The sequence below is a fragment of the Pan paniscus genome, chromosome 23 (assembly GCF_029289425.2).
Source record: "Pan paniscus chromosome 23, NHGRI_mPanPan1-v2.0_pri, whole genome shotgun sequence".
Taxonomy (NCBI): Eukaryota; Metazoa; Chordata; class Mammalia; order Primates; family Hominidae; genus Pan; species Pan paniscus.
In genome coordinates this window covers 58,810,317-58,832,134 of record NC_085927.1, presented here as the reverse complement: position 1 = coordinate 58,832,134, position 21,818 = coordinate 58,810,317, and the positions used below count along the sequence as shown (strand labels likewise).

Below are 21,818 nucleotides of genomic sequence, written 5' to 3'. Positions count from 1 at the left end.
GCTTTGACCACAGTGCTGCATCACTGCACAGCCCGTCTTTTGAGTCTCAAGGGAGCCGTGGTCAGGGGAGCTCAGTGCCCAGAACTGCACAAGGCCTTGGGGGACCTATTTCAGCCCCAGGCCAGGGAACGGAAATCATGACTCAGCTCTCCACTGTCCTATGTGCCCCCAGGAGGTGCCTCTGCTCCCACCCCAGAGTTGACTAATTAGTCGAAGCAGGAGCGGGGTCCTCTACCATCACTTTTGTACGACGTGGGCGTCTGCGTTTCTGAGGTCTGTTGCATCTACAGTCTGTAAATGCTGGGTGTCGGGAACAAAACCTACAATTCCCTCGAAGTGGTGAGTTTGGTGCCAACACATAGAGGAATACAATCTGGAAGCTTCTTTCCAGTGCTGGGGACGGCTTTCGGAGAAAACCTCCTGTGTTGTGGTTTTCATTGTGTCTCCCGAGAGATGCTAAAGGCAGAACCCCAGGGCCTGTGAGTGTGACCTCATGTAGGAGGAGCGGTCTCTGCAGATGATCGGGTTTGGACGAGGTCAGCAGATGGGGCCCGAGCCAGTTACTCTTATCCTCATTAAAACTTCGGCAAAACAGACAGACGTGCACGGAGGGACAGTGGTGAGAGGAGACACAGGGAGAAGACAACCATCTACAAGCCAAGGAGCACCCGAGGCCACCAGAGGCTGAAAAGGTGCAGAGAACAGATTGTCACTCACAGCCTATAAGGAAGCAGCCCGGCCCATGCTGTGATCTTGGATTTCCAGCCTCCAGAACCAAGAGAAAAAATTTCTGCTGTTTAAGCTGCCTGGACGGTGTGGTTTTGTTATGGCAGCCCCAGGTCACTCACGCCCATGTCTCGCTCTCAGTAGCCTGGAGGTTGGAAAAGGGGTGAGGCTGGAGGACGGGGTGAGGCTGGAGGAAGGTGTGAGGAGGGTGGAGGAGGGGTGAGGTTGAAGGAGGGGTGAGGCTGGAGGAGGGGATGAGGTTGAAGGATGGGTGAGGCTGGAGGAGGTGGTGAGGTTGGAGGAGGGGGTGAGGCTGGAGGAGGGGGGATGCTGGAGAGGGAGGTGAGGCTGGAGGAGGGAGTGAGGCTGAAGTGGAGGGGAGGCTGGAGTGGGGGGGAGGCTGGAGAGGGAAGTGAGGCTGGAGAGGGAGTGAGGCTGGAGAGGGAAGTGAGGCTGGAGGAGGGAGGTGAGGCTGGAGGAGGGAGTGAGTCTGGAGTGGAGGGGAGGCTGGAGTGGGGGGGAGGCTGGAGAGGGAGGTGAGGCTGGAGGAGGGAGTGAGGCTGGAGTGGAGGACAAATATTCTAGCTGGGTGCAGCGTCAGGTGCTGTTGCCCCTTGCGTTCATTGTGATTTAGGTCCCACTCTTTGTTGCGGGTCCCACAAGTGGCAACAGGGACCTGGGTATCTAACACCGGCATCATGAGGCCCAGGCTTGGGATCTGTGCTGAGGCTCCGGCTTGGGATCTGTGCTGAGGCTCCAGGCATTATTTTGAGCTGTTGAGGGGCCAAGCAGATCAACTCCTACCCAGCAGCTCTCCCCTCCTCTTCCTCCTCATCTCTGCAGGTCAATGCAATGATCAATTGTCTGGCAGTTCCAGCCACTAAAGTCATAAAAGGTTAAAAAGTCATTAAGCATTTGCTATGTGTCCCTATCAAAGTCATCTTAATTTTGCCAAGACATGTAAGGTTCTCTGTGGGGACACATGCTCTCAGGATTTGAGTGCCATCCCTCATTAGCAGAATAGCAGGTGCAAAGTTGTGTGTCAAAACCCTGAGCAATGGGCTATAAATCGGCTCGTTCCTCAGCTGGAGACTTTAAATTCCTGCCTTTGGAATGTGGGCTCCCTCTAGGCAATAAGTGTGTCAGCTGTCACTCAGCATTATGTAATTTCCCTGCCAGGGGACATCCACGGGCATTGTGGATTGATGCTGTGTGCACCAGCGTGCCCACTGGAGATGCCCGATAATGCTCCTCATTTCTGCCCATTATCTCACTTACAGTTTGAGAAACAGGAGCTCAATATTGTTGGGATATTGATATTTTCCTGCATTGGCCGATCATACCTTCCATAGCTGCTAACGACCTTTCTCTTCCTTTTTATACATCTACTGAAAGCAAAGTCTTGAGCAATAAAGTGTTAATGTAACCCAGCGTCCTCTCCGGGTGACGGAGCGGAGCAGAGGACAGTTTCTAAATGTCATTCAGAGGGGCACGATATCTCCGTCCTCACCCTGGAGGTTCTGGTCATAATCTGGGGACACCATCTCTTCCCAGGCCTTTGCCAACACTTGTCCAGCTGGTCTACCCACCTCCAGACTTTTCCCCTTTGAAGGAGATGGACACGGTGGGGAGCCTGGTGAGGGGGCTACACAAGGAACAGGATGAGTGGCTTTGGTTTCTCCCTTAGGACGGAGGTGCGGACTCCTAGGAGAGAAGTGCAGGGGTCAGAACTCTTCACAGTTCAGCTGAAATATGCTCCTGGGCCTCTCAGCTCTTCCTCTTCACCTGTTAGGAATTCTGTTGGTATGTATGTATGTGTATGTATGTATGTATGTGTATATATATATATATATATATATATATATATATATATATTTTTTTTTTTTTAAAGATAGAGTTTCGCTATTGTTGCCCATGCTGGAGTGCAATGGCACGATCTCAGCTCACTGCAACCTCTGCCTCCTGGGTGTTCAAGCGATTCTCCTGCCTCAGCCTCCCAAGTACCTGGGATTACAAGTGCCCACCACCAAGCCTGGCTATTTTATTATTATTATTATTATTTTTAGTAGAGACGGAGTTTCCCCATGTTGGCCAGGCTGGTCTCGAACTCCTGACCTCAGGTGATCCGCCTGCCTCCCAAAGTGCTGGGATTACAGGCTTGAGCCACTGTGTCCAGCCAAAAACCTTTAATAGTGTGAATTTGACCATTGTTCCCCCACTACACACACCAGTTGCACTCGCAGAGGTAAGACCACTTCATTCTTGGGCGGAATCACTGCAGTTCTACAATTCATGTTTCGTGGCACGTGCATGTGTGTGTGTTTTGCTCTCAGCAAAGCACTAGAGACCTCGCACAAAACAAACTCAACTATTTTTATTTCACTTAGTATCATGAACACAATATCAGGAGTAAAAAACAGGTGCAATCGGGTCCCTGTGCCATTTATGCTTGTTGGAACACGGGCTTCTTTCTGTTCTGAGTTTGAAGTGGCTTCTGGTTTGATTGTAAAGCGTGGCCTTCAGTGGCCCTAAGGAGTTCGTGTTCCATTGACGTGCAGCCTCACGGAACGCCCACCCATTGTGGGCCTATGAGACGTCTGCGCTCCTGAGGCATCACAAATTCTGTCTGCAAATGAAGCACTGAGGGGCCTGGGCGTGTGTATTTCATGGATCTTCTCTGCCCACTCGTTTGTCCCATTGGACCTCAATATTGTTAATTATTAAGAATTGCAGGACAGGCTGGGCACAGTGGATCATGCCTGTAATCCCAGCACTTTGGGAGGCCAAGGCGGGCGGATCACCTGAGGTCAGGCAAAACCCTGTCTCTACTAAAAATAAAAAAATTAGCTGGGCGTGGTGGCGGGCACCTGTAATCCCAGCTACTCAGGAGGCTGAGGCAGGAGAATCGCTTGAACCCAGGAGGTGGAGGTTGCAGTGAGCCGAGATCACGCCATTGCACTCCAGCCTCGGTGACAGAGCGAGACTCTGTCTCAAAAAAAACGAATTGCAGGTCAAGGACAGCGAGCCTCAGACCAAGCGCGGGGGCTTCTGAGGATTGGACAGATTCCACGCCTGTGCCGCCAGCCCAAGCCCCCACAGCGGAGGTTTGCACCACGGGGGCAAGGAGTTGGTGGGGCCTCTGCAAGTGCTGGTGCCCACACTTCCAAGAGAGCCTGAAGAGGGACCGGACATCCACTTTTCCCTGAAACAGTGATGTCCTCTCCCCAGGCCCCAAGCTCTGTGGGTCCGTCTTGTCTCCTGTCCTGTTCTCTCCTGTGATATCATTGATCCTTATGCTCAAGTCTCCCTCCCCCCGTATGCCCTGCTGCAAGAACCCCACCCCACCTCATGGCAGCCAGGTCTGGTCTGGGGGTGAAGCTCAGGATACACAGAGCCTGGGCTACAGAATCTTGCCTGAGCCCACCCAGAGACTCGGAGCTGCCACACCAAGGGCGCCCAGAGACTCCCACAGGGAATACCTGGAGACCACGCCTCCTCCAGCGCTGGGCCAGCACAGCCCAAAGTTCAGAGCCACACAGGTCTGTTTGGGCAGGGCCGGCTATCCTGGGCAGGCCTCAGTGCGGGGCAAGGTTCAGAGGCAGAGATGCTCAGTGCTGGGCACATGGGCTTAGGGTCAGCCTGCCCGGGCCAGGACCAGCACCATCCCCACCGCTGGGAGGCCTCACACACACACCTCCACGTGCCCATCTGTGCCTGCCTCGTGCAGATGTTGTGAGGATCACAGGGAGCGTGGATGGAAGGACTTAGGCCAGCACCAGGTACATCACGCACACTGACGGCCCGAGGGCTGTCAGGAGGATCTTAGGGACAACCATCCCTCATACGGGGCAGACAGGGCAGAAGGAGCATCTAGACACAGGTCAGGAGCCTCTGGCCGCGGCACTGGTTATGAGGCAGCGTCACCGGGGAAGTCAGAGAAGGACCCAGCTCTGGGCCCCATCCAAGCCCCCAGGACCGGAAAGAGCAGTGGAAGCCCCCACGCTCCCTGAGATTCTGATGCAGCCCTCGGCCTCCTGTCCCTGCACCACCTGCTCAGACCTGCTCCCTCCAGACGGAGCCCTGGGCCGCCGCCTCAGTCTGCTGGGGCTCCGTGGTCAGCCGCCAGCTGGGTCCCACCTGTCTGAGCCGCAATGGCACCCTTGGAGACAAAGCCTCCTGGGCTGATGTACCTGGTGGTGTCCTGGGTCCTTCCACCCCTGCTCCCTGTGATCCTCACAATGTCCGTACGAGGCAGGCACAGATGGGTGTATGGAGGCGCGTGTGTGAGGCCTCCCAGCTTCCAGCTGGGTCCTGCCTGCCTGAGCTGCAGTGGTACCTGCTGGACACGAAGCCTCTCAGCTCCAGTCGTGCCTCCTGCTCTGGCCCTCCAGTAGAACCTGCTCAAGACGCGGGAAGCGTATTCTGCCCCTCAGAGCCTGGCAACCCATCTTTCCACTGCACGACAACTCCTTGCCCCAGTTTCTCGGCTCTGGGGACACCCGTGGCCATTAAGAAGGGGGACAGCATAGGGGGAGCCGAGCTGTTTGGAGCAGCCGGGCAGCCATTCACTCCGGCGGGAGACACCCTCCATTGGCGTCCGTGGAGCCGGGCTGTGCTTCTGAGCTGGGCTGATGGCCTCACGCTCTGATTGCTGATGGATTCTATTTAAAACGGGACTGGAGGAGGGAAGTGGGAAGACGGATTGGGCCAGATGCTCGGGAGGGACCCAGCTCTGAAAGCAGAGAACGGAGTTTCCTTCTGAGTGGGTCCCTCCAGCCAGGGCCCAGCTGACCTCTAGCAAGGGCGTCTGCAGCGTCCCAGGCTGATGGCAAAGGAGACAGGGCACACCCAGGGGGCAGTTAGGGCCTTTGGAGAAACTTCCCACAGGCATCTGGGTGGCTGCAGTGCCAAAAATGTACACTTTAAGAAGAGCCGTGGGATTCTGGGGGAGGAAACAGCCCGGGATCAGCCTCCCGTGGTTGCTGGGAAAGTTAACACAAACTCAGTGGCTTAAAACAGCAGAAAGGTGTTGTCTTACAGTTCTGGAGGCTGGAACTCGGGGAAAAGGTGTCGGCAGGGCGGGTTCCTCCGGAGGGCTCTGTGGGAGAGTCCATCCAGACTGCTGTCCACCCCTGGAGGCCGCCATCCACCCCTGGAGGCCGCCATCCTTGGTGTCCCTCGTCTCTGCTTCCGTCGTGGTTGCAGTGTGGCCCTCCCAGGGCATCTGCCTCTATCTCCTCTTCTGAGGACACCAGGCGTTTCACGCTTAGGGCCCACTGGATTCCAGTGTGACTGCATCTTAACTACTTCACCTATGGAGACCTTATTTCCAAATAAGCTCAGCCTGAGGTTCCAGGGATGAGAACTTCAGCAACACAGTTCAGTCTCCAACAGGGCCCTCCCACCAGGCCACAGCCTGTGGAAGGAGGGTTTCCTAGCCTGGTGGAGGGGAGCCCCAGGCTGCTCAGCTGAGCCAGGGAGGCTCACGGGCCCCGCCTGCTGGACACTGTGTAGGGAAGCAGTGGATGCTTCTCTCCCTGCCCAGAGGATGGCCAGTGAAAACGCAGGTGCCAGCACCCTCTGTGCCGTAACGGACTGGTCCACTCCCCTCACTTCCCTGTGCTGGTTACCCCATGACGGATGTTTGCCGAGAGCTTTGTCTGGCCCCTGTGACGGACGTTTACTGAGAGCTTTGTCTGGCTGGACCTTGAACTGGCTTCATTCCACGCTGAGTTTTGATCCCAGAAAGCTCTGCTTGTCCCAGAATGCACACTGCTCTCAGCTCTAAGTAATGCTGCTTCTAGAGATCGGTGCATTTTTAGGGAGAGCTGTGTGAGTAATGGTGTTATTTCAGGTGCAGCAGTTCACATACAAGGGACACATTCTGGAGTGTGTGGCCCTGCTACAGCCTCTCAAATCATCTCCCTGACCTGTGAGGAAAACCAGGCTGGGCTTTGGATGCCTGGACACAAGTTAGCAAGATTAGGAGCCACTGAGTTTCTAAGCTGGGAGCGTTATCGGGCATCACCTCGACCATCTCTTGTTATTCACTCATTCACTCATCCTTGTGTCCAATCACAGATAGTCACTCAGTCATCCTTGTGTCCAATCACAGATAGTCACTCAGTCATCCTTGTGTCCAACCACAGATAGTCATCCTTGTGTCCAACCACAGATAGTCACTCAGTCATCCTTGTGTCCAATCACAAATATCGAAGAGGGCTTACTCTGTGTTAGCACCAGGCTGTGCATGGGGGATGCTGTGGTGCCAGGCTGGTGAAGCGCCCCCATCACGGTGCCCATGGCCCCAAGAGAAAGGGCCTTGACTCAGCTTCGAGTCCGAGGGTGGGGCAGAGCAAGGCAGACTGTGAGAGCTCAGCTGGACGGGAACAGAAGGCCACCGAGTCTGGAGCCCTGAGCAAGGCCTGAAGGAGGAAGCAATCACTTTCACACATGGCAAAGGCAGGGCTGGATCCTCACAGAAGATTCCAGAACGCACCTCCCGGGCCCCAGACCCATTTCCAGGGGCCCCAGTCTCTGCTCTTCGAAGGCCGACATCAGCATGTGTGTCTTCTTGTCCAGAGCCCAGTGCCCTGTGACCATAAACGTGGGCAAGCAACTGCTGTCCTGGGTGCTGACTGTGTGCCCAGCTCTCCTCATCACTGTGCACCACCCGGCATTCTAGCAACTAATTACTGAACCAGGAGGATGGAAGAGGCAGGAATTGGACTAAGCTAAGGGGAGGGACCTGGTGATGAGGACCAGGAGGGATGGAGGGGAGGCCCTCCAAGCCTGCAGCACGGCCCCCTGTGTTTATAGGCAGCACCTATTCAACAGGATGCTGACTCTCCTGCACTCTCTTCAGAAATCTCTGTGGTGAGGGTGATGATCTAGCCCCGACAGGCAGGGCTGGAGGCTGGATGGAGTTTCACTCTCTAGTGAGTGAGCCCTGAGATCAGATTGGGGGGACAGCTGCCCCTGCTTCGGATGTAGATGAGAGCCCCCCCCCCCCCGCCCGGCCTTCTGAAATCTCAGACGTAGAGCTGCGTGCATGTAGAGGGCAAAGTGCGCCCACAGCAGTGATCCAGGCCCCAGGCCCTCCACTTCCAGTGGCTTTTCATGTCAGGTCTGGGGCCTCCTGTCTGCAGCCAGGCCTGGCTTGCCCAGCAATTCAGAGAAGGCAGAGCAGGGCCCTGCCAAACCCCCTGGGATCTGCAGGGTCTGGAAGCTGGGCCTTGTGGGAGGAGGTGTGGCCTGGGGAGTGCTACAGTGTCCTGAGGGTGGGGTCTGAGTTGGGGTGGGTCGGGCCATGACAGGGTCTCTCTGAGGCTGCCCAGGTCAGCTCTGTGGTGCCTGATGTCTGGCCGTCGGCCCCACACTGCCCACTGCAGTCCAGCTGTCTCCCGTAAAACTCCAAGCCTTGCACTTGCTCCTCTGGGAGCCTCTTTCTGTCTCCTGTGACCTTTCACCCTGCCGCCCCAGGCTGGTGCTCTCCGGCTGGAAACAGAGAACTCCGGCTCCAAACTGACTTTGCCAGGAGGCCTTGGAGAACTGATGCCTCTCACCGCTGATGTCAGCTCTGGAGGCGGAGAGAGGCCATCCTGAGAGGCACTGTACACCCTCCTGGGTCCTGTCCCCATAAAAGGAACTTCCCTAGAAGCTGCTGATTTACAGGGATGGGGACCTGGGAGGGCGTAGGGCGCCCCTCGGAATGGCCGCAAACGGCCCCCCAAAGCCACCTGCACGATGGCCCTCACCCTGCAGTCAGGACAGGATCCTGACCCCATTAGTCAACCCAGCCTGCAGTGCCCAGGACGACCCAGTGGTGTTCCAGGGAGAAGAGAATCCATCTGGGGAACCTCCCAACCCAACTTTTAAAGGCCTCACCGATCACTTGCTTCTCCCTCTTTCCAAATTGGAAAGCATCGGTGCGGGATGACCAACCCTCCTGATGACAGTTCGGAGAAAAATAAGATCCCAGCCCCAAAGGACGGCAAATCCCCAGCGAGGCCATCGCCTGTGGTGGGCAGTGGCAGGAATGCTGCACTTGCTTTAAAGAAGGGCCAACCACCTGTTCAACCCCAGATCCCAGGAGTTAGTGCCGCTGCATGGATCCGCATGGATTCCCCAGGCCTCTCCCACCTCTGAGGCTCCCGGGTGGGTGAGTACACGCCCAGAAAGCCCTGTCATTCCCACGACCACCCCCCCCCCCACCCACTGCCCCCAGGAGCAAAGAAGAGAGACCGAGAGACCAAGATCCAGGGCACGGCTGCAGGACCCAAGCTCCTCTTTCAAGCTGTAGAGACACCTGTGGGATATGAGGCAGGCAGGACCCTGTGCCCTGCTGGAGAGGGACCCTCATGCCTGGGCCACTCCTACCTGGGAGCACCATGCAGTGAGTCCAGGTCCTGGGAAGGGTGACAGGGTCATGCCCAGACCTCGGGACACCCAGAAAACCCCTCCAGCGTGGCTGGCATGGGAGCCTGGGCCCGGCACGGTTTTCTCCCTGGCTCCTACTGTGAGCCCTGACTCAGGCCTCGGTCTGCAGTGTGTGAGCCTGAAGCTGGTGCCCAGAGGGCTGAGTACCTGACCCGAGTTGCACAGCTGGCCCTGGCAGACCAGGTGGGCCGTTTCTGCCCCGTACACTTCACTTCCCCCACCCGTCAAACACGTAACAGGGACACGCCACAAGACTGGGAGTCCACAGGTGATAGACGAGGGTCTTGCAAACCAGAGTGCACCAGCCGGAGTGAGGAAGTCTCATGACACGCGCATGGTGCTCTAGTTTTCTCATCTTCCCTGAAAAACTACACCATGGGGATCTCTGACTTGGGATCTAATCTTAGTGCCACCTACACAGTAAGCCCGAAATTACTTAGGCCAGCATGGCACAGCGGAGGCGCTACTGGCGGTAAGAGGCCTGACCCACTCTGGGACTCTGGGCATCCTCTGGTGAGCTGGACCCTCTGAAGGACTCCAACCATGTGCCTGAGCACCAGGAGAGTTGTGGCAGGGAGCCCTTCTCATGGTAGGGCCCCCTCTGTGTCTCTGCTTCCCCCCAGTTCTTCCCTGGAGGGACTCATCCTCAGCTAGGCTGCCCCCTCCTCCAGGCAGGCTTCCCTGACCACCCTGCCTCAGGCTGTGCTTCCTGGGCCTCGGGGCTTCCTGGATGTCACTGCCTGGCTTCTGCCTGCCTCCCCCACCAGACAGCAGCTCCTTTAGAGCGGCACAGAGAGGCCGTCTTCTCCTGCACAGCTCAATGCTTCGTCCTGGACCGAACCCTCACTCACTGCATGTCTCCCTTCCGTGAACTTTTGACAGGTGAACCCTTATTTGCTGGTCACTGTATGCTCAGCAGTGAGTACTGTGCACAGTTGGTGATAAGCTGTAGGTAACCTGGGAGTGAATGAATGAGCAGGGGGATGAGTGGGATGGCCTGTAGAGAGGCACGCTGAGCCCCGGGGACAGTGCCTTGCGGGCGCCTTCTGTACAGGGACCTCCAGGGCCAGGGCGGGGTATGGGAGAGGCTGCCTCACCCCGAACACTGCGCCGCATTCCTTTGCTCCCACCCGGAGTGCTGCTTCCCAACTTGATTTATTGCTTTCTTATTACAAAGTCCTTCTAGAGGTATGGATTTGTTTTTAATACAATTTACATTTTGGGGAAATACTTCACTCTCCGGCCGCCTCCCCCTGAGTCTGAATGAGAGCTGCCTGTGGCTGCTCAGTCTCCCCTGCACCTGTGGCCAGGCAGGGAAAACCCGGCCTCGGGGGGCGGGGGCGCCCACTAGGCTGAGACACACACGGTGAGAGCTCACAGGCCAGGCCTACTCCCGCCAGGCACCTGAGCCTCCCAGGGCAGGGTGTCCCGCTGGCTGGGCCTCTGGAGGCCCGGCCTGTGGGGGTGAGCTACTGCTGGGGCCAGGCTGGTCCCTGCCTTCGCTGGGCCCCTGCCGCATGGGGTAGCTCTGCCATCCCTGGAGCGGAGGGGAGCTCCGAGGAGGGCATGCTGTTGTCTGAATTATCTCAGGTATCCCATCCCAGGCAGCGGGAAACTCATCACCGCCCTGGGAGAGGCTGGCAGATATCGATCCCCATTTGCTAATAGAAAACACAGCTCAGAGGTGGAAAGTGACTCTCCAAAGTCCCCCGGTTCATAAAGGCTGGAATTAATAAGGCCAGATAGAGGAAATCGTGGAGGCACAGTTGCTCTGTAACCTGCAACGCCCTTACCGGCATTTAATTTTTATTAGTTGTATTAATATATGAGATACTGAAGGAAGACCTTTGTAAATTAGGTGCTGAGCTAAAGTATTAGTTATGAATATACATGATAATAACAGAAATAGATGAGTTCACAGAGCTGTGAGCTGGGGGTCAAAGCCCAGGCCCTGGTCACTCAGCTTGCTCAAACCTTTTGGTGGCCTCAGCCACTGGCCCTTCCTTTTTCCTCCTGGGCCTTAGTGGACTGACTTTTTCGAGCTTGCTTTGCAGATCTTACTTGGCTGGTGAATGCGAACAAGGAGTCAGTGCCATCCCCAACCCTTACCCTGACCCCCAAGTCTCACCAAGAGCTTTCAGCTCCGTCTCTTTCCATCTGCTGGCTGAGCCCCGAGAACTCCAGGGATGGCGAGGAGCCCGGGCTGCATGGGAAGAAGGTTGGCCCTCGGGATGACCAACCAGGGGTGGACAACACTGCCCCTGCAGTGATCCAACATGGTCAGAAGCCTGTGCTTTGTGTGTTAAAGCTCTTGAAATCTGGGGCTGGCTGATGGATCCGGGTGCTTACTCTGACTGATTATAGAGATTATGACCTTGAAGTTCAGGGCTGCTGTACAAATAAAGAAAAACAGAAAAGCAACAACAAAACAAATACATATGGCACTGACTTTGGCAGGAGGAGGAGGAGGAAGGAGAGGCCAGACAGCGCCCTGATGCCCTGGAGGTCAGTTTCTGGCTGTTACAACAAATTACTCCAGATGTGGTGGCTTAAAACCTCAGAAAATGTATTCTCTTACAGTTCTGGAAGAGAGAAACCCAAAATTAGTCCTACGGGGCTGAAATCCAGGCATCGGCAGTGCTGGCTCCTTCCGGAGCCTCCAGGAGGATCTGTGCCTCACTTCTCACAGCCTCTGTGCCTGCTACCATTCCTGGGCTCCTGGCCGCATCGCCTGCATCTCTGCCTCCATCTGTGCATTTGAGATTCCACCTAAAGAGAGTCTGTGCAGTGTTTGCATCTGCTTATTTCACTCAGCATAATGTCCCCCAGGTTCATCTATGTTGTTGCAAATGGCAGATTTTCCTTCTTTCTTTCTTTTCTTCTTTGTCACCCAGGCTGGAATGCAGTGGCATGATCTCAGCTCACTTCAACCTCTGCCTCCGAGGTTCAAGTGATTCTCCTGCCTCAGCCTCCTGAGTAGTAGGGATTACAGGCACCTGCCACCACACCCAGCTCATTTTTGTATTTTTAGTAGAGACGGGGTTTCACCATGTTGTCCAGGCTGGTCTCAAACTCCTGACCTCAGGTGATCCACCTCCTTCGGCCTCTCAAAGTGCTGGGATTACAGGCGTGAGCCACTGCGCTTGGCTAATTTTTGTATTTTTAGTAGAGACAGGGTTTCACCATGTTGGTCAGGCTGATCTTCAACTCCTGACCTCAGGTGATCCACCCATCTCAGCCTTCCAAAGTGCTGGGATTACTTGCGTGAGCCACTATGCCTGGCCTTTCCTTCTATTTTTAAGACTGAAAAGTACTCCACTGTGCATCTATAACACAGTTTTTAAGTCCACCTGTCAGCAGACACTTAAGCTGTTTCCACGTGTATTATTTTTAATAGCACAGCAATGCATATGGGCCTGCAGGTGTGTCTTAGAGGCATTCGTTAAACATCAGCAACCCTTGGCTTCCAACCTTGCACTGAGGAGTGTGTGAAGACTTTCCAGTCCCGGGACTCTGAGTGTGTATGAGAGGACAAGGGAAGAAGAGGAAATTCCCAGGAGTGAAGCACGGTGCAGCAATCACCCACAGGGCGGCTCCGGTCACACAGCAGGACGGGGCTCCTCTCAGAGCTGCTCACCCAGGTCAGGAGTCGTGGCAGTCCACCCGGCAGGATTCTAGGACTGCCTGGAGCCCGTGGGTGCTGTGTGTCTCTCCCTCGGTCCTCCAGTGAGTGGTGCTTTCTGTGTGCTTTGTTGGTGATGTATGTCTTTTATTGTTGCTAAACATAAGGGACATAGTTTACCCAGGGGCCCCAGCATGACAAGCATTGTACTAGTGGCTTGTGTTTTCTCATTGAAACCTGATACTTTTTTATCCTTACTTTCTTGGAGTTGAAACTCAAGTATAAAGATGCCAAGTATGCTGTCCACACAGTACCTGGCTAAGTCAGCACAGAACAAAAACGTGGAACCCATTTTCCTGACTTCAGACTCTTTTTCTTCTGTATCCTGTTCTTCTCCACCCCAAGCCAGCCATGCTTATCATTGGAAAATTCTTCTTCTTTTAAAATAGTGATCAGAGTACATTTCTGCTGTAACACAATGGGTCAGAGAGATTTCTATTCCATTTCCAAGTAAAGCCAAATACAAACAACAAAATGAATAAAACATAAAGAGGAAAAAAAGCACATCCAATGAGACCAGAGCCAACCAGAACCATAAACCTTGGATTGTGATGAAAAGTGTCGAACACAATGGTATCTGGGCAAAGTGTGAAAGGCAGTGAGAAATATCTGCAAAATGTTATGGATCTCAGCAAAGGGACCAAACTCTCCAAGAGCTCAGAGAAGTCTCGCCCACGACCTCTAGGCCAGGACAATGTCCTTGCATGCTGCTCTGGATCACAGAGTGAAGGCCACCCAGGCAAACGGCACAGACATGCACCTGTGCAGGTGGGCCACAGTGGGGTGTGCAGTGGCCACATCCCTTTGTCACAGCTGAGCAGAGTCACAAAGGAGAGAGATTCAGGCCAAAAGCAAGAAGCAAAGGCTAAGGCAGAGTCGTAACTGCCTGAACAGGTATTGAAGTCATATCCCATTCCACAGAGAGCTGCTCAGCAAAGCCTGGAAGACCTATTGCTTTAACTCTTTCCTGTCTGCACTGAGAATACTCGCCAGTGGTGCTTGTGGCTGCAGTATTTACCTTAAGACAACTTTGCCACAAAATAATGTTGCTTTCATGATTATTTCTGCATTGCTGTAGTATATCGACTTTGGAAACAAAAGACATCATTCTATGTATATCATTCTGTTTTTAGTAGTGGTATTTCCATTTACAAAATGTAGTAATTCTCAATCACTGAAAATGTCAAATCCTAGAAAATGTAGTATTCCTATGTGTGACATTAGTATTGTTCTCAAACAGTTGTTCACAGAAGAGTCATTTGATGCATCTGATTTTTTTTTCAAAATAGAGGATTCTGATGACTCAGATAATTCTGATGGTAGTTCTGCTTAGAAATAACTCCAAGAACGGTTTTTATATTTTATTTTCACATTGCAAATCAGTCAGATTTACTTCAGCCTCAAAGAGCGTGTTTATGTAAAATTAAATGAGCACTGGCAGAGAGCTGCACATTTGTTTTCTAAATGGGAAAAGGGTTAAGATTTTTAAGGTTAGACTGTCCACTCAGTAACTGATTTTTTTTTTCTGAGACGGAGTCTTGCTTTGTCTGCCAGGCTGGAGTGCAATGGTGCCGTCTCTGCTCACTGCAACCTCCATCTCCCAGGCTCTAGCAATTCTCCTGCCTCAGCCGCCCAAGTAGCTGGGATTACAGGCACCCACCACCACACCCGGTTAATTTTTGCATTTTTAGTAGAAACGGGGTTTCACCGTATTGGCCAGGCTGGTTTTGAACTCCTGACCTCAAATGATCTGCCCACCTTGGCCTCCCAAAGTGCTGGGATTACAGGTGTGAGCCACTGTGCTGGCCTCAGTAACTGAATTCTAAATGAATTGAGCAGAAACTTAAGTGGCTACAAACAACAGAGAATACAGATTTTTCAAAATCAGTCCAGAAAATTACTCAACAAGGAGCACCACTGAAAATAACAACAAATAATAACAAACTCTAGGAAAGAGTTGGAATCTGATTTCCAGACATACCAAATAATATTTTTTAAAATGCCCATCTTTCAATGATAACTTGAGATATGCAAAGAAACAAAAAAAAGATGCTTCTCTGCAATAATAAAAGCATTAACTAGAAACTGTCCCTGAGGAATCCAGATGTTGAATTTATTAGGCAATGACTTATCTTCGATGAACTAAACGAAACTGTGTCTAAAGAAGTAAATTATGAGAACAATGTTTCACTCAATAGATAATATCAATAAAGGGAAATAATTTATAAAAGAGAGATAAGAATTTGTAATTGAAAGTACAATAACTCAGAGAAAACATTTACTAGAGGGGCTTAACTGTCGGTTTGAGTTAACAGAAAAAAAGAGTAAGTGAACTTACAGATAGGTCGTTTTTATTACTCAACCTGAGAAACAGGAAAAAATGGGAGTGGACAAAAATGAACAGAGCCTCAGACACCTATGCAACAACATCAGACATACTACTGTATGCATGATAAACTTCATAGCAAAGGAGCAGAGAGTAGAACAGAAAAATGTTTAAAATAATAGCTGCCAAAACTCCCCAAATTTGAAAAAGTTTTGTCTATGCATTCAAAAGCTCAATGAACTCTAAGTAGGATAAACTCAAAGAAATCCACAGCTAGACACATCATAGTCAAATGGTTGAAAGAGACAAAAAGAGAACTTTGAAAGCAGCAAGAGAAGAATGAGTCATTGTGTTTAAGGAAGCCGTCTAAGATGTACAGCTGACTTCTCATCAGAAGCAATGGAGGCCAGAGGCAGTGACACAACATATTCATAAGGCTGAAAGAAAAAGACTGTCAATCAAGGATTCTATATTGAGCAAAGCTATTCTTCAGAAATGAAGGAGAAATAAAGGCTCCACAAGCAAGGACTGGAAGGAAGCTCCCTCGACCTTAGATAAAAGGCTTCTATGAGAAAACCACAGTTAACATCATACTTAATGGTGAATGAGTGGATGTTTTCTTTATATGATAAGCAACAGAACAACAAAGACGTCCACTCTCTTTGCATGTGTTCAGTGTTGTACTGGAAGATCTATCCAGAGAAACTAGGCAAGAATAAGAAATAAATGATATCCAAATTTGAAAAGAGAGGTAAACATATCTCTGTTTGAAGATGGTGTAATTTTTTATGTAAAAATTATAAATAATCTAAACACCTATTACAATTTATAAGGGAGTTCAGCAAGTTTGCAGGATATAAGATTAATATACAAAACTCAATTATATGTTTAAATATTAGCAATAAACAATTCAAAAATAAAGTGAAGAAAGCAATTAAATTTACAGTAGCATCAAAAATAAATAAAGCTTACAAAAGAACTATAAGACTTCAATACTAAAACCAGAAAACATTATTGGAAGAAATTATTGAAGGGAATTTTATGTGAGAAGCTGATTCTAAATTTTATATTGACATGTGTGTGACCCAGGATAGCCAAAACATTTTTGAGAATAGAGCATACCTTCTCTAATTTTAAAACTTACTATAAAGCTACAGTAATCAAGACAGTGAGGCACTGGCATGAGGACGTTGTCTGTAGATAAATAAACTTGACAGTACAAAAATAAATTCTTACATTTTTGGTCAATTGATTTTCAACAAAGTTGCCAAGGATAGTCAATGTGAAATGATTAATCTTTTCAACAAATTTTTCTGGATCAACTGGATATCCACATGCAAAAGAATGAAGCTGAATCCCTACCTCACACACCATATACAAACATTAACTCAAAATAAATTCTAGACCTATGGTCGGGTGTGGTGCCTCATGCCTGTAATCCCAGCACTTTGGGAGACCAAGGCAGGTGGATCACCGGAGGTCAAGAGTTCGAGATCAGCCTGGCCAACATGGTGAAACCCTGACTCTACTAAAAATAAAAAAATTAGCTAGGCATGGTGGTGCTCACCTATAGTACCAGCTACTCTGGAGGCTGAGGCATAAGAATCACTTGAACCCAGGAGGTGGAGGTTGCAGTTTGCTGAGATCAGGCCACTGCACTCCAGCCTGGGCAATAGATTGAGACTCCATCTAAAAAAATAAAAACTAAAAAATAAATAAACAAATTATAGACCTAAACTTAAGTACTAAAACTTATATTGTAGAACTCTTAGAAGAAAATATAGAAGTAAGGCTTTGTGACTTTGGGTGGCACAGTTGGTTCATAGAAACCTCACCGAAGCCTCCAAAGAGAAAAAAACCAATAGATAAATTGGACATCATTAAAATTAACAACTTTTGTGCTTCAAGTTAACAACTTTTGTGCTTCCAAGAACAGTATAAAAAATGCGGAGATAATCCACAGAATCAGAGAAAATATTTGAAATTCATATGTGTGATAAAAGACTTATATTCAGAATAAATAATTCTTATAACTCAACACAATAAGATAACACAAATAAGCATGGATTTGAATTAATTTATCCAAAGAAGACATAAAAATGGCCAATAAGCACATGAAAAGCTACTCAAAATCTTAATAATTAGAGGTTGACAAGTCGAAACATAATAAGGTATTATTTCAGACCCGATAGGATGGTTAAAATAAAAACAGACAATAATGAGTGTTGATACAAACGTGAAGGAACTGGAACTTGAATGTGTTACTGTTTGGAATATAAAATGGTACCGACCCCCTGGAATACAGTTTGGCAGTTTCCTAACACAGAGTTACCATAGCCTGGTGGTTCCTTTCCTCGGGAGATGCTCAAGAGAAACGAAAACCTACGTCCACACAAACCTTTGTTCGTGAACATTTCTAGCAGCTTTATTCATAGTAGCCAAAAAGCAGAGTCAACCCGGATACCCATCACGTGAAAATAGTGAGGCCTATCCCCACGATGGAATAGTATTCGGCAATAAAAAAATGAATACAGTACGGTGGTGGCCAATTCTGGGTTTCAAGCTGAGTGGGTGGAGGGATGCCCAGGGGTCCGGTTAAGCCGTGTTTCTGTTCTCACTTACAGGTGGGAGCTGAATGATGAGAACACATGGACACACAGAGGGAACAACAGATATTGGGGCCTGTTGGAGGGGGGAGGGTAGGAGGAGGGAGAGGATCAGGAAAAGTCACTAATGGGTACTAGGCTTAGTGCTGGAGTGATGAAATAATCTGTACAACAAACCCCCATGACACAAGTTTACCTACGTAACAAACCTGGACTTGTCCCTCTGAACTTAAAAGTTAAAAAGATAGGCCGGGTGCAGTGGCTCACGCCTGTAATCCCAGCACTTTGGGAGGCTGAGGTGGGTCGATCACGAGGTCAAGTGTTCAAGACAACCATGGCCAACATGGCGAAACCCTGTCTCTACTAAAAATACAAAAATTAGCTGGGCATGGTGGCATGCGCCTGTAGTCCCAGCTACTCAGGAGGCTGAGGCAGGAGGATTGCTTGAACCTGAGAGACAGAGGTTGCAGTGAACCGAGATCGCGCCACTGGACTCCAGCCTGGAGACAAAATGAGACTCTGTCTCAAAAGAAAAAAAAGTTAAAAAAATAGATAAATAAACAGTATTTCTAAGCCTGTCTGTGAGGGCATTTGCAGGAGAGATTAGCATTTGAACTGGTGCACTGGGTAAGGCAGATGGATCCCTCCATGTGGGTGCCATCCAATCTGTCGAGGGTCTGTCAGAGCAAAACAGGGAGGGGCGGTTGAGTTAGCTCTGCCTGACCCCCTGAGCCGGGGCATCGATCTTCTGCCCTCGGCACTGCTGGTTCTTTGGTCCTCAGACTCGTAGTGGAATCTGCGCCATCAGCTTTCCAGCCACCTCCAAATGGCCCTGCGGTGCTCTCCTGGGTCTACAGCTTGGAAGCGGCAGATGGTGGGACTTCTCAGCTTCCACAATTGCATGAGTTACTACCTCATGATAAGTCACACACAAACAAACAAACACACTTTTCCTATTTGTTCTGCTTCTCTGGACAACCTTGACTCACAAAAGTACTGACAGGCTCTGCTATGGATGAACTCAAAAATGTGATGCTGGCCAGGAGCAGTGGCTCACGCCTGCAATCTCAGCACAGGCCAAGGCGGGTGGATCACTTGAGTTCAGGAGTTCGAGACCAGCCTGGCCAACATGGTGAAACCCCATCTCTACTAAAAAATACAAAAAAATTAGCTGGATGTGGTGGCACGCAGCTGTAATCCCAGCTACTCAGGAGGCTGAGGCAGGATAATTGCTTGAACTAGTGAGCTGAGACTGTGCCATTGCACTGCGGCCTGGGTGACAGAGAGAGACTCTGTCCAAAAAAAAAGAAAAAGAAGAAGAAAAAGAAAGAAAAGAAAGAAAGGAAAGAAAGGAAGGAAGGAAGGAAGGAAAGAAAGGAAGAAAGAAAAAGAAAGAAAGAAAAATGGATGCTAAGTGAGGGCCGCCAGTCACAAAGGTACCTGTATCACATGACTCCATCACACCCAGAGCAGACACATTCAGAGACCGAATGCAGATCACTGGGTTCCAGGGGGAGGGGACCACAGGGAGTGACTGCAAATGGACATGGGATTTCCTTCCAGATGATGACAATGTTCTGAAATTACATAGTTGTGATCTTTGCAAAGCTCCATGAATATACTACAAGCCCCCGAATTGTGTACCTGAAAAGGGTAAAGTGTACAGCACGTGAATCACATCTCAATAAAGTTATTTTTTTTTAAATGGAAGGGCTGCTTTGAAAGGAGACTAGGGCAGAAGGCCCTGGCGAGGCAGCTGGCACACCCTGGTGCAGATGCAGCAGAACCGAGGGCTTTGGAACCAGGAAGCACAGGGAGAGAGGAAGGCCTGGCTGTGAGCGAGGAGGCCACTAACATGAAACTTAAGGCCAGGCCAGTGCAAACCCAGCCCTAAGCAGTGTCAATGTTATATTTAGATATACTGATGAATATAATAGACGACGCATATGAAAACTTTCACAAAGTTACATATATATACATATCACACAGGGCAAGAGGTAGAAACAAATGTAACTGCCCTGACACATTTAACTTACAGCTAGGAGACTTTCAATAGTGCTTAAGCATAGAAGGCCACATTTTAGATTTTCACAGGTATAAAGGTAACCGTTATAAGTTCTGTGCAAACAAATGACCTGAAAAATCAGAAAATGGTCACAATATCTGGGAAACACTGAAATGAATTGATTTTCTCCTACATAGCAGGGGTTAATTGTTAAGAGTTGATAAATGTGGAAATAGACTCTGAAAATGTTACTAAAAGCTATAAAGATGGCAACCACAAAAAACAAGCAGAATTAACTTTCCAAATTTCCCAAAGGAAACCCATTCCCAAAGAAAAAGCAGACCAAGGAGCAGAAGGCCGAAAGCAATGGGAGTTTGGAAGTGGTGATATGACACAAGAGGACGTCAAGGGACTAGGGTCAGACGTGGATCACAGCAGCAAGTGCAGGTAAGAAACATCCACCAGTTAAAACAAGATTCTCAGAGTAAGAGTAAAACAACTAAAGCGCACGTGTATGATCAGGCGACATTTACAAGACATTTGGAAATGTGTGATCAACTAATCCAGGAACGTGTGGCAAAGCCATCCAGACAAAGGCAAGCAAGAGGGAGCTGGGATGGCAACGTGAGTGTTGGAGAGGCTGTGACCCAGACGAAGAAGCCCCAAAGAAGACGAGGAGCCACGTAAGGAGGAGACAGGATCTGAGCCCAGGCAAAGCTCTGCCATTTAAGCACCAAAAATGGAGACTTCCCCATGTTCAAAACCTAAGGAAATAATGCAGCAACTAGACCCATGCACCTGAGTCTAAACTGGACTCCCCTGCAGCAGGGCCAGGAGCAAGGTGTGGGACAGGAGAGCCTGGGAGGCAGGGAACGGGAGGGGTAAGAGGCCACCTGCAGTGAGCTGTTGAGTGGGCCACCTGTGTGGCATCGCTGCTCAGCCTCTCCAGCACTGAAGTTGTGCCTTTGAGGTGGGAGGCTGCAGCATTGGCGTCCAACCCCATTTTCCAGGGCTGGAGGGTTGCTCCCCACTCCTGCTTGCCAGGGTTTTGGAGAACGCCTCAGGCAGGAGGGCAGAGGCAGGAGTGTGGCTGCAGGCACCGGAGACACCTGCTTTAAAGGGGAATCTCCCTGTCTCTGCTCACCCAGGAGGCCAAGTGAGCAGAAGCAGGTGAGCCTGTGGAGGACAGAGTGACACGTTCTCAGGAGGATGAGCAGCTGCATAGCCCAACTCCACCCTGAAAACAAGCAACACAGCTTCTTCTCGCACGCTGTGAATTACCTACAGAAAATGACCATGGGCTTAGACACAAAACACAGCTCAAGGTGTTCTCAGGTCACCTGAGACTGCAGAAGTCCCGGAGGAAAGAGAACAGAAGCAAAAGTGTGGCGCTCTTCTAGCCACAGCATACTATCAGCACAAGGCTCACAGCAAAATTATCCACCATCAGTGTCACAAATTCTCAACAAAAATAGTCAGTAATTAATTATGAAATTAAAAAGCAGAAAAATGAAAACAAAATAAAGATGTGGAAAGCAGAAGGAGGGAAAGTATAAACTAATGACATGTAAAAGATTAACAAGTCATGTTAGTAAATAATTTCCAGAGATGCTTCTTTACAAAAATCCTATGAAATATACAGTATCAAAGTTAATTACACGAGGCAGACACATAGGAGAAATATACAAACACAAAATGAGGAATTAAGGAAATAAAAAATACAGACAGATTAAATATATTTTTCTCAGCACTATATAAATGCTCTGAAAAGCTAGAAGAAATAGCTGATTATGTAAGAATATAAATGTATATGTGTAGATGTGTGTGTGTATATATATGCCTACACACATATATGTACAGATCCAGAAGGAGACCCAAATTTTATTTGGATGCGATTGAAAATCTAAGTCAACCAATTGCCATATACAGAACTGAGAAAGTTGCCCATTGGTTACTTCTAAGTCACTATTGCCATACAAATGGCAAATTCTTTACTGAATTCTAGCAAAGCTTCAAAAAATAAATAATATGGAA

The 21,818-nt window shown here is 49.8% G+C and overlaps 1 long non-coding RNA gene across 1 annotated transcript; it reads left to right on the top strand.

The window, feature by feature from the left end:
- The first annotated feature begins 401 nt into the window (after positions 1–401).
- LOC129395038 (uncharacterized) lies at positions 402–19,850 on the top strand. The gene is made up of 3 exons (XR_008622521.2): positions 402–889; positions 2,414–2,529; positions 11,220–19,850. It is a non-coding gene; the product is annotated as an uncharacterized LOC129395038 (long non-coding RNA).
- Positions 19,851–21,818: the final 1,968 nt, after the last annotated feature.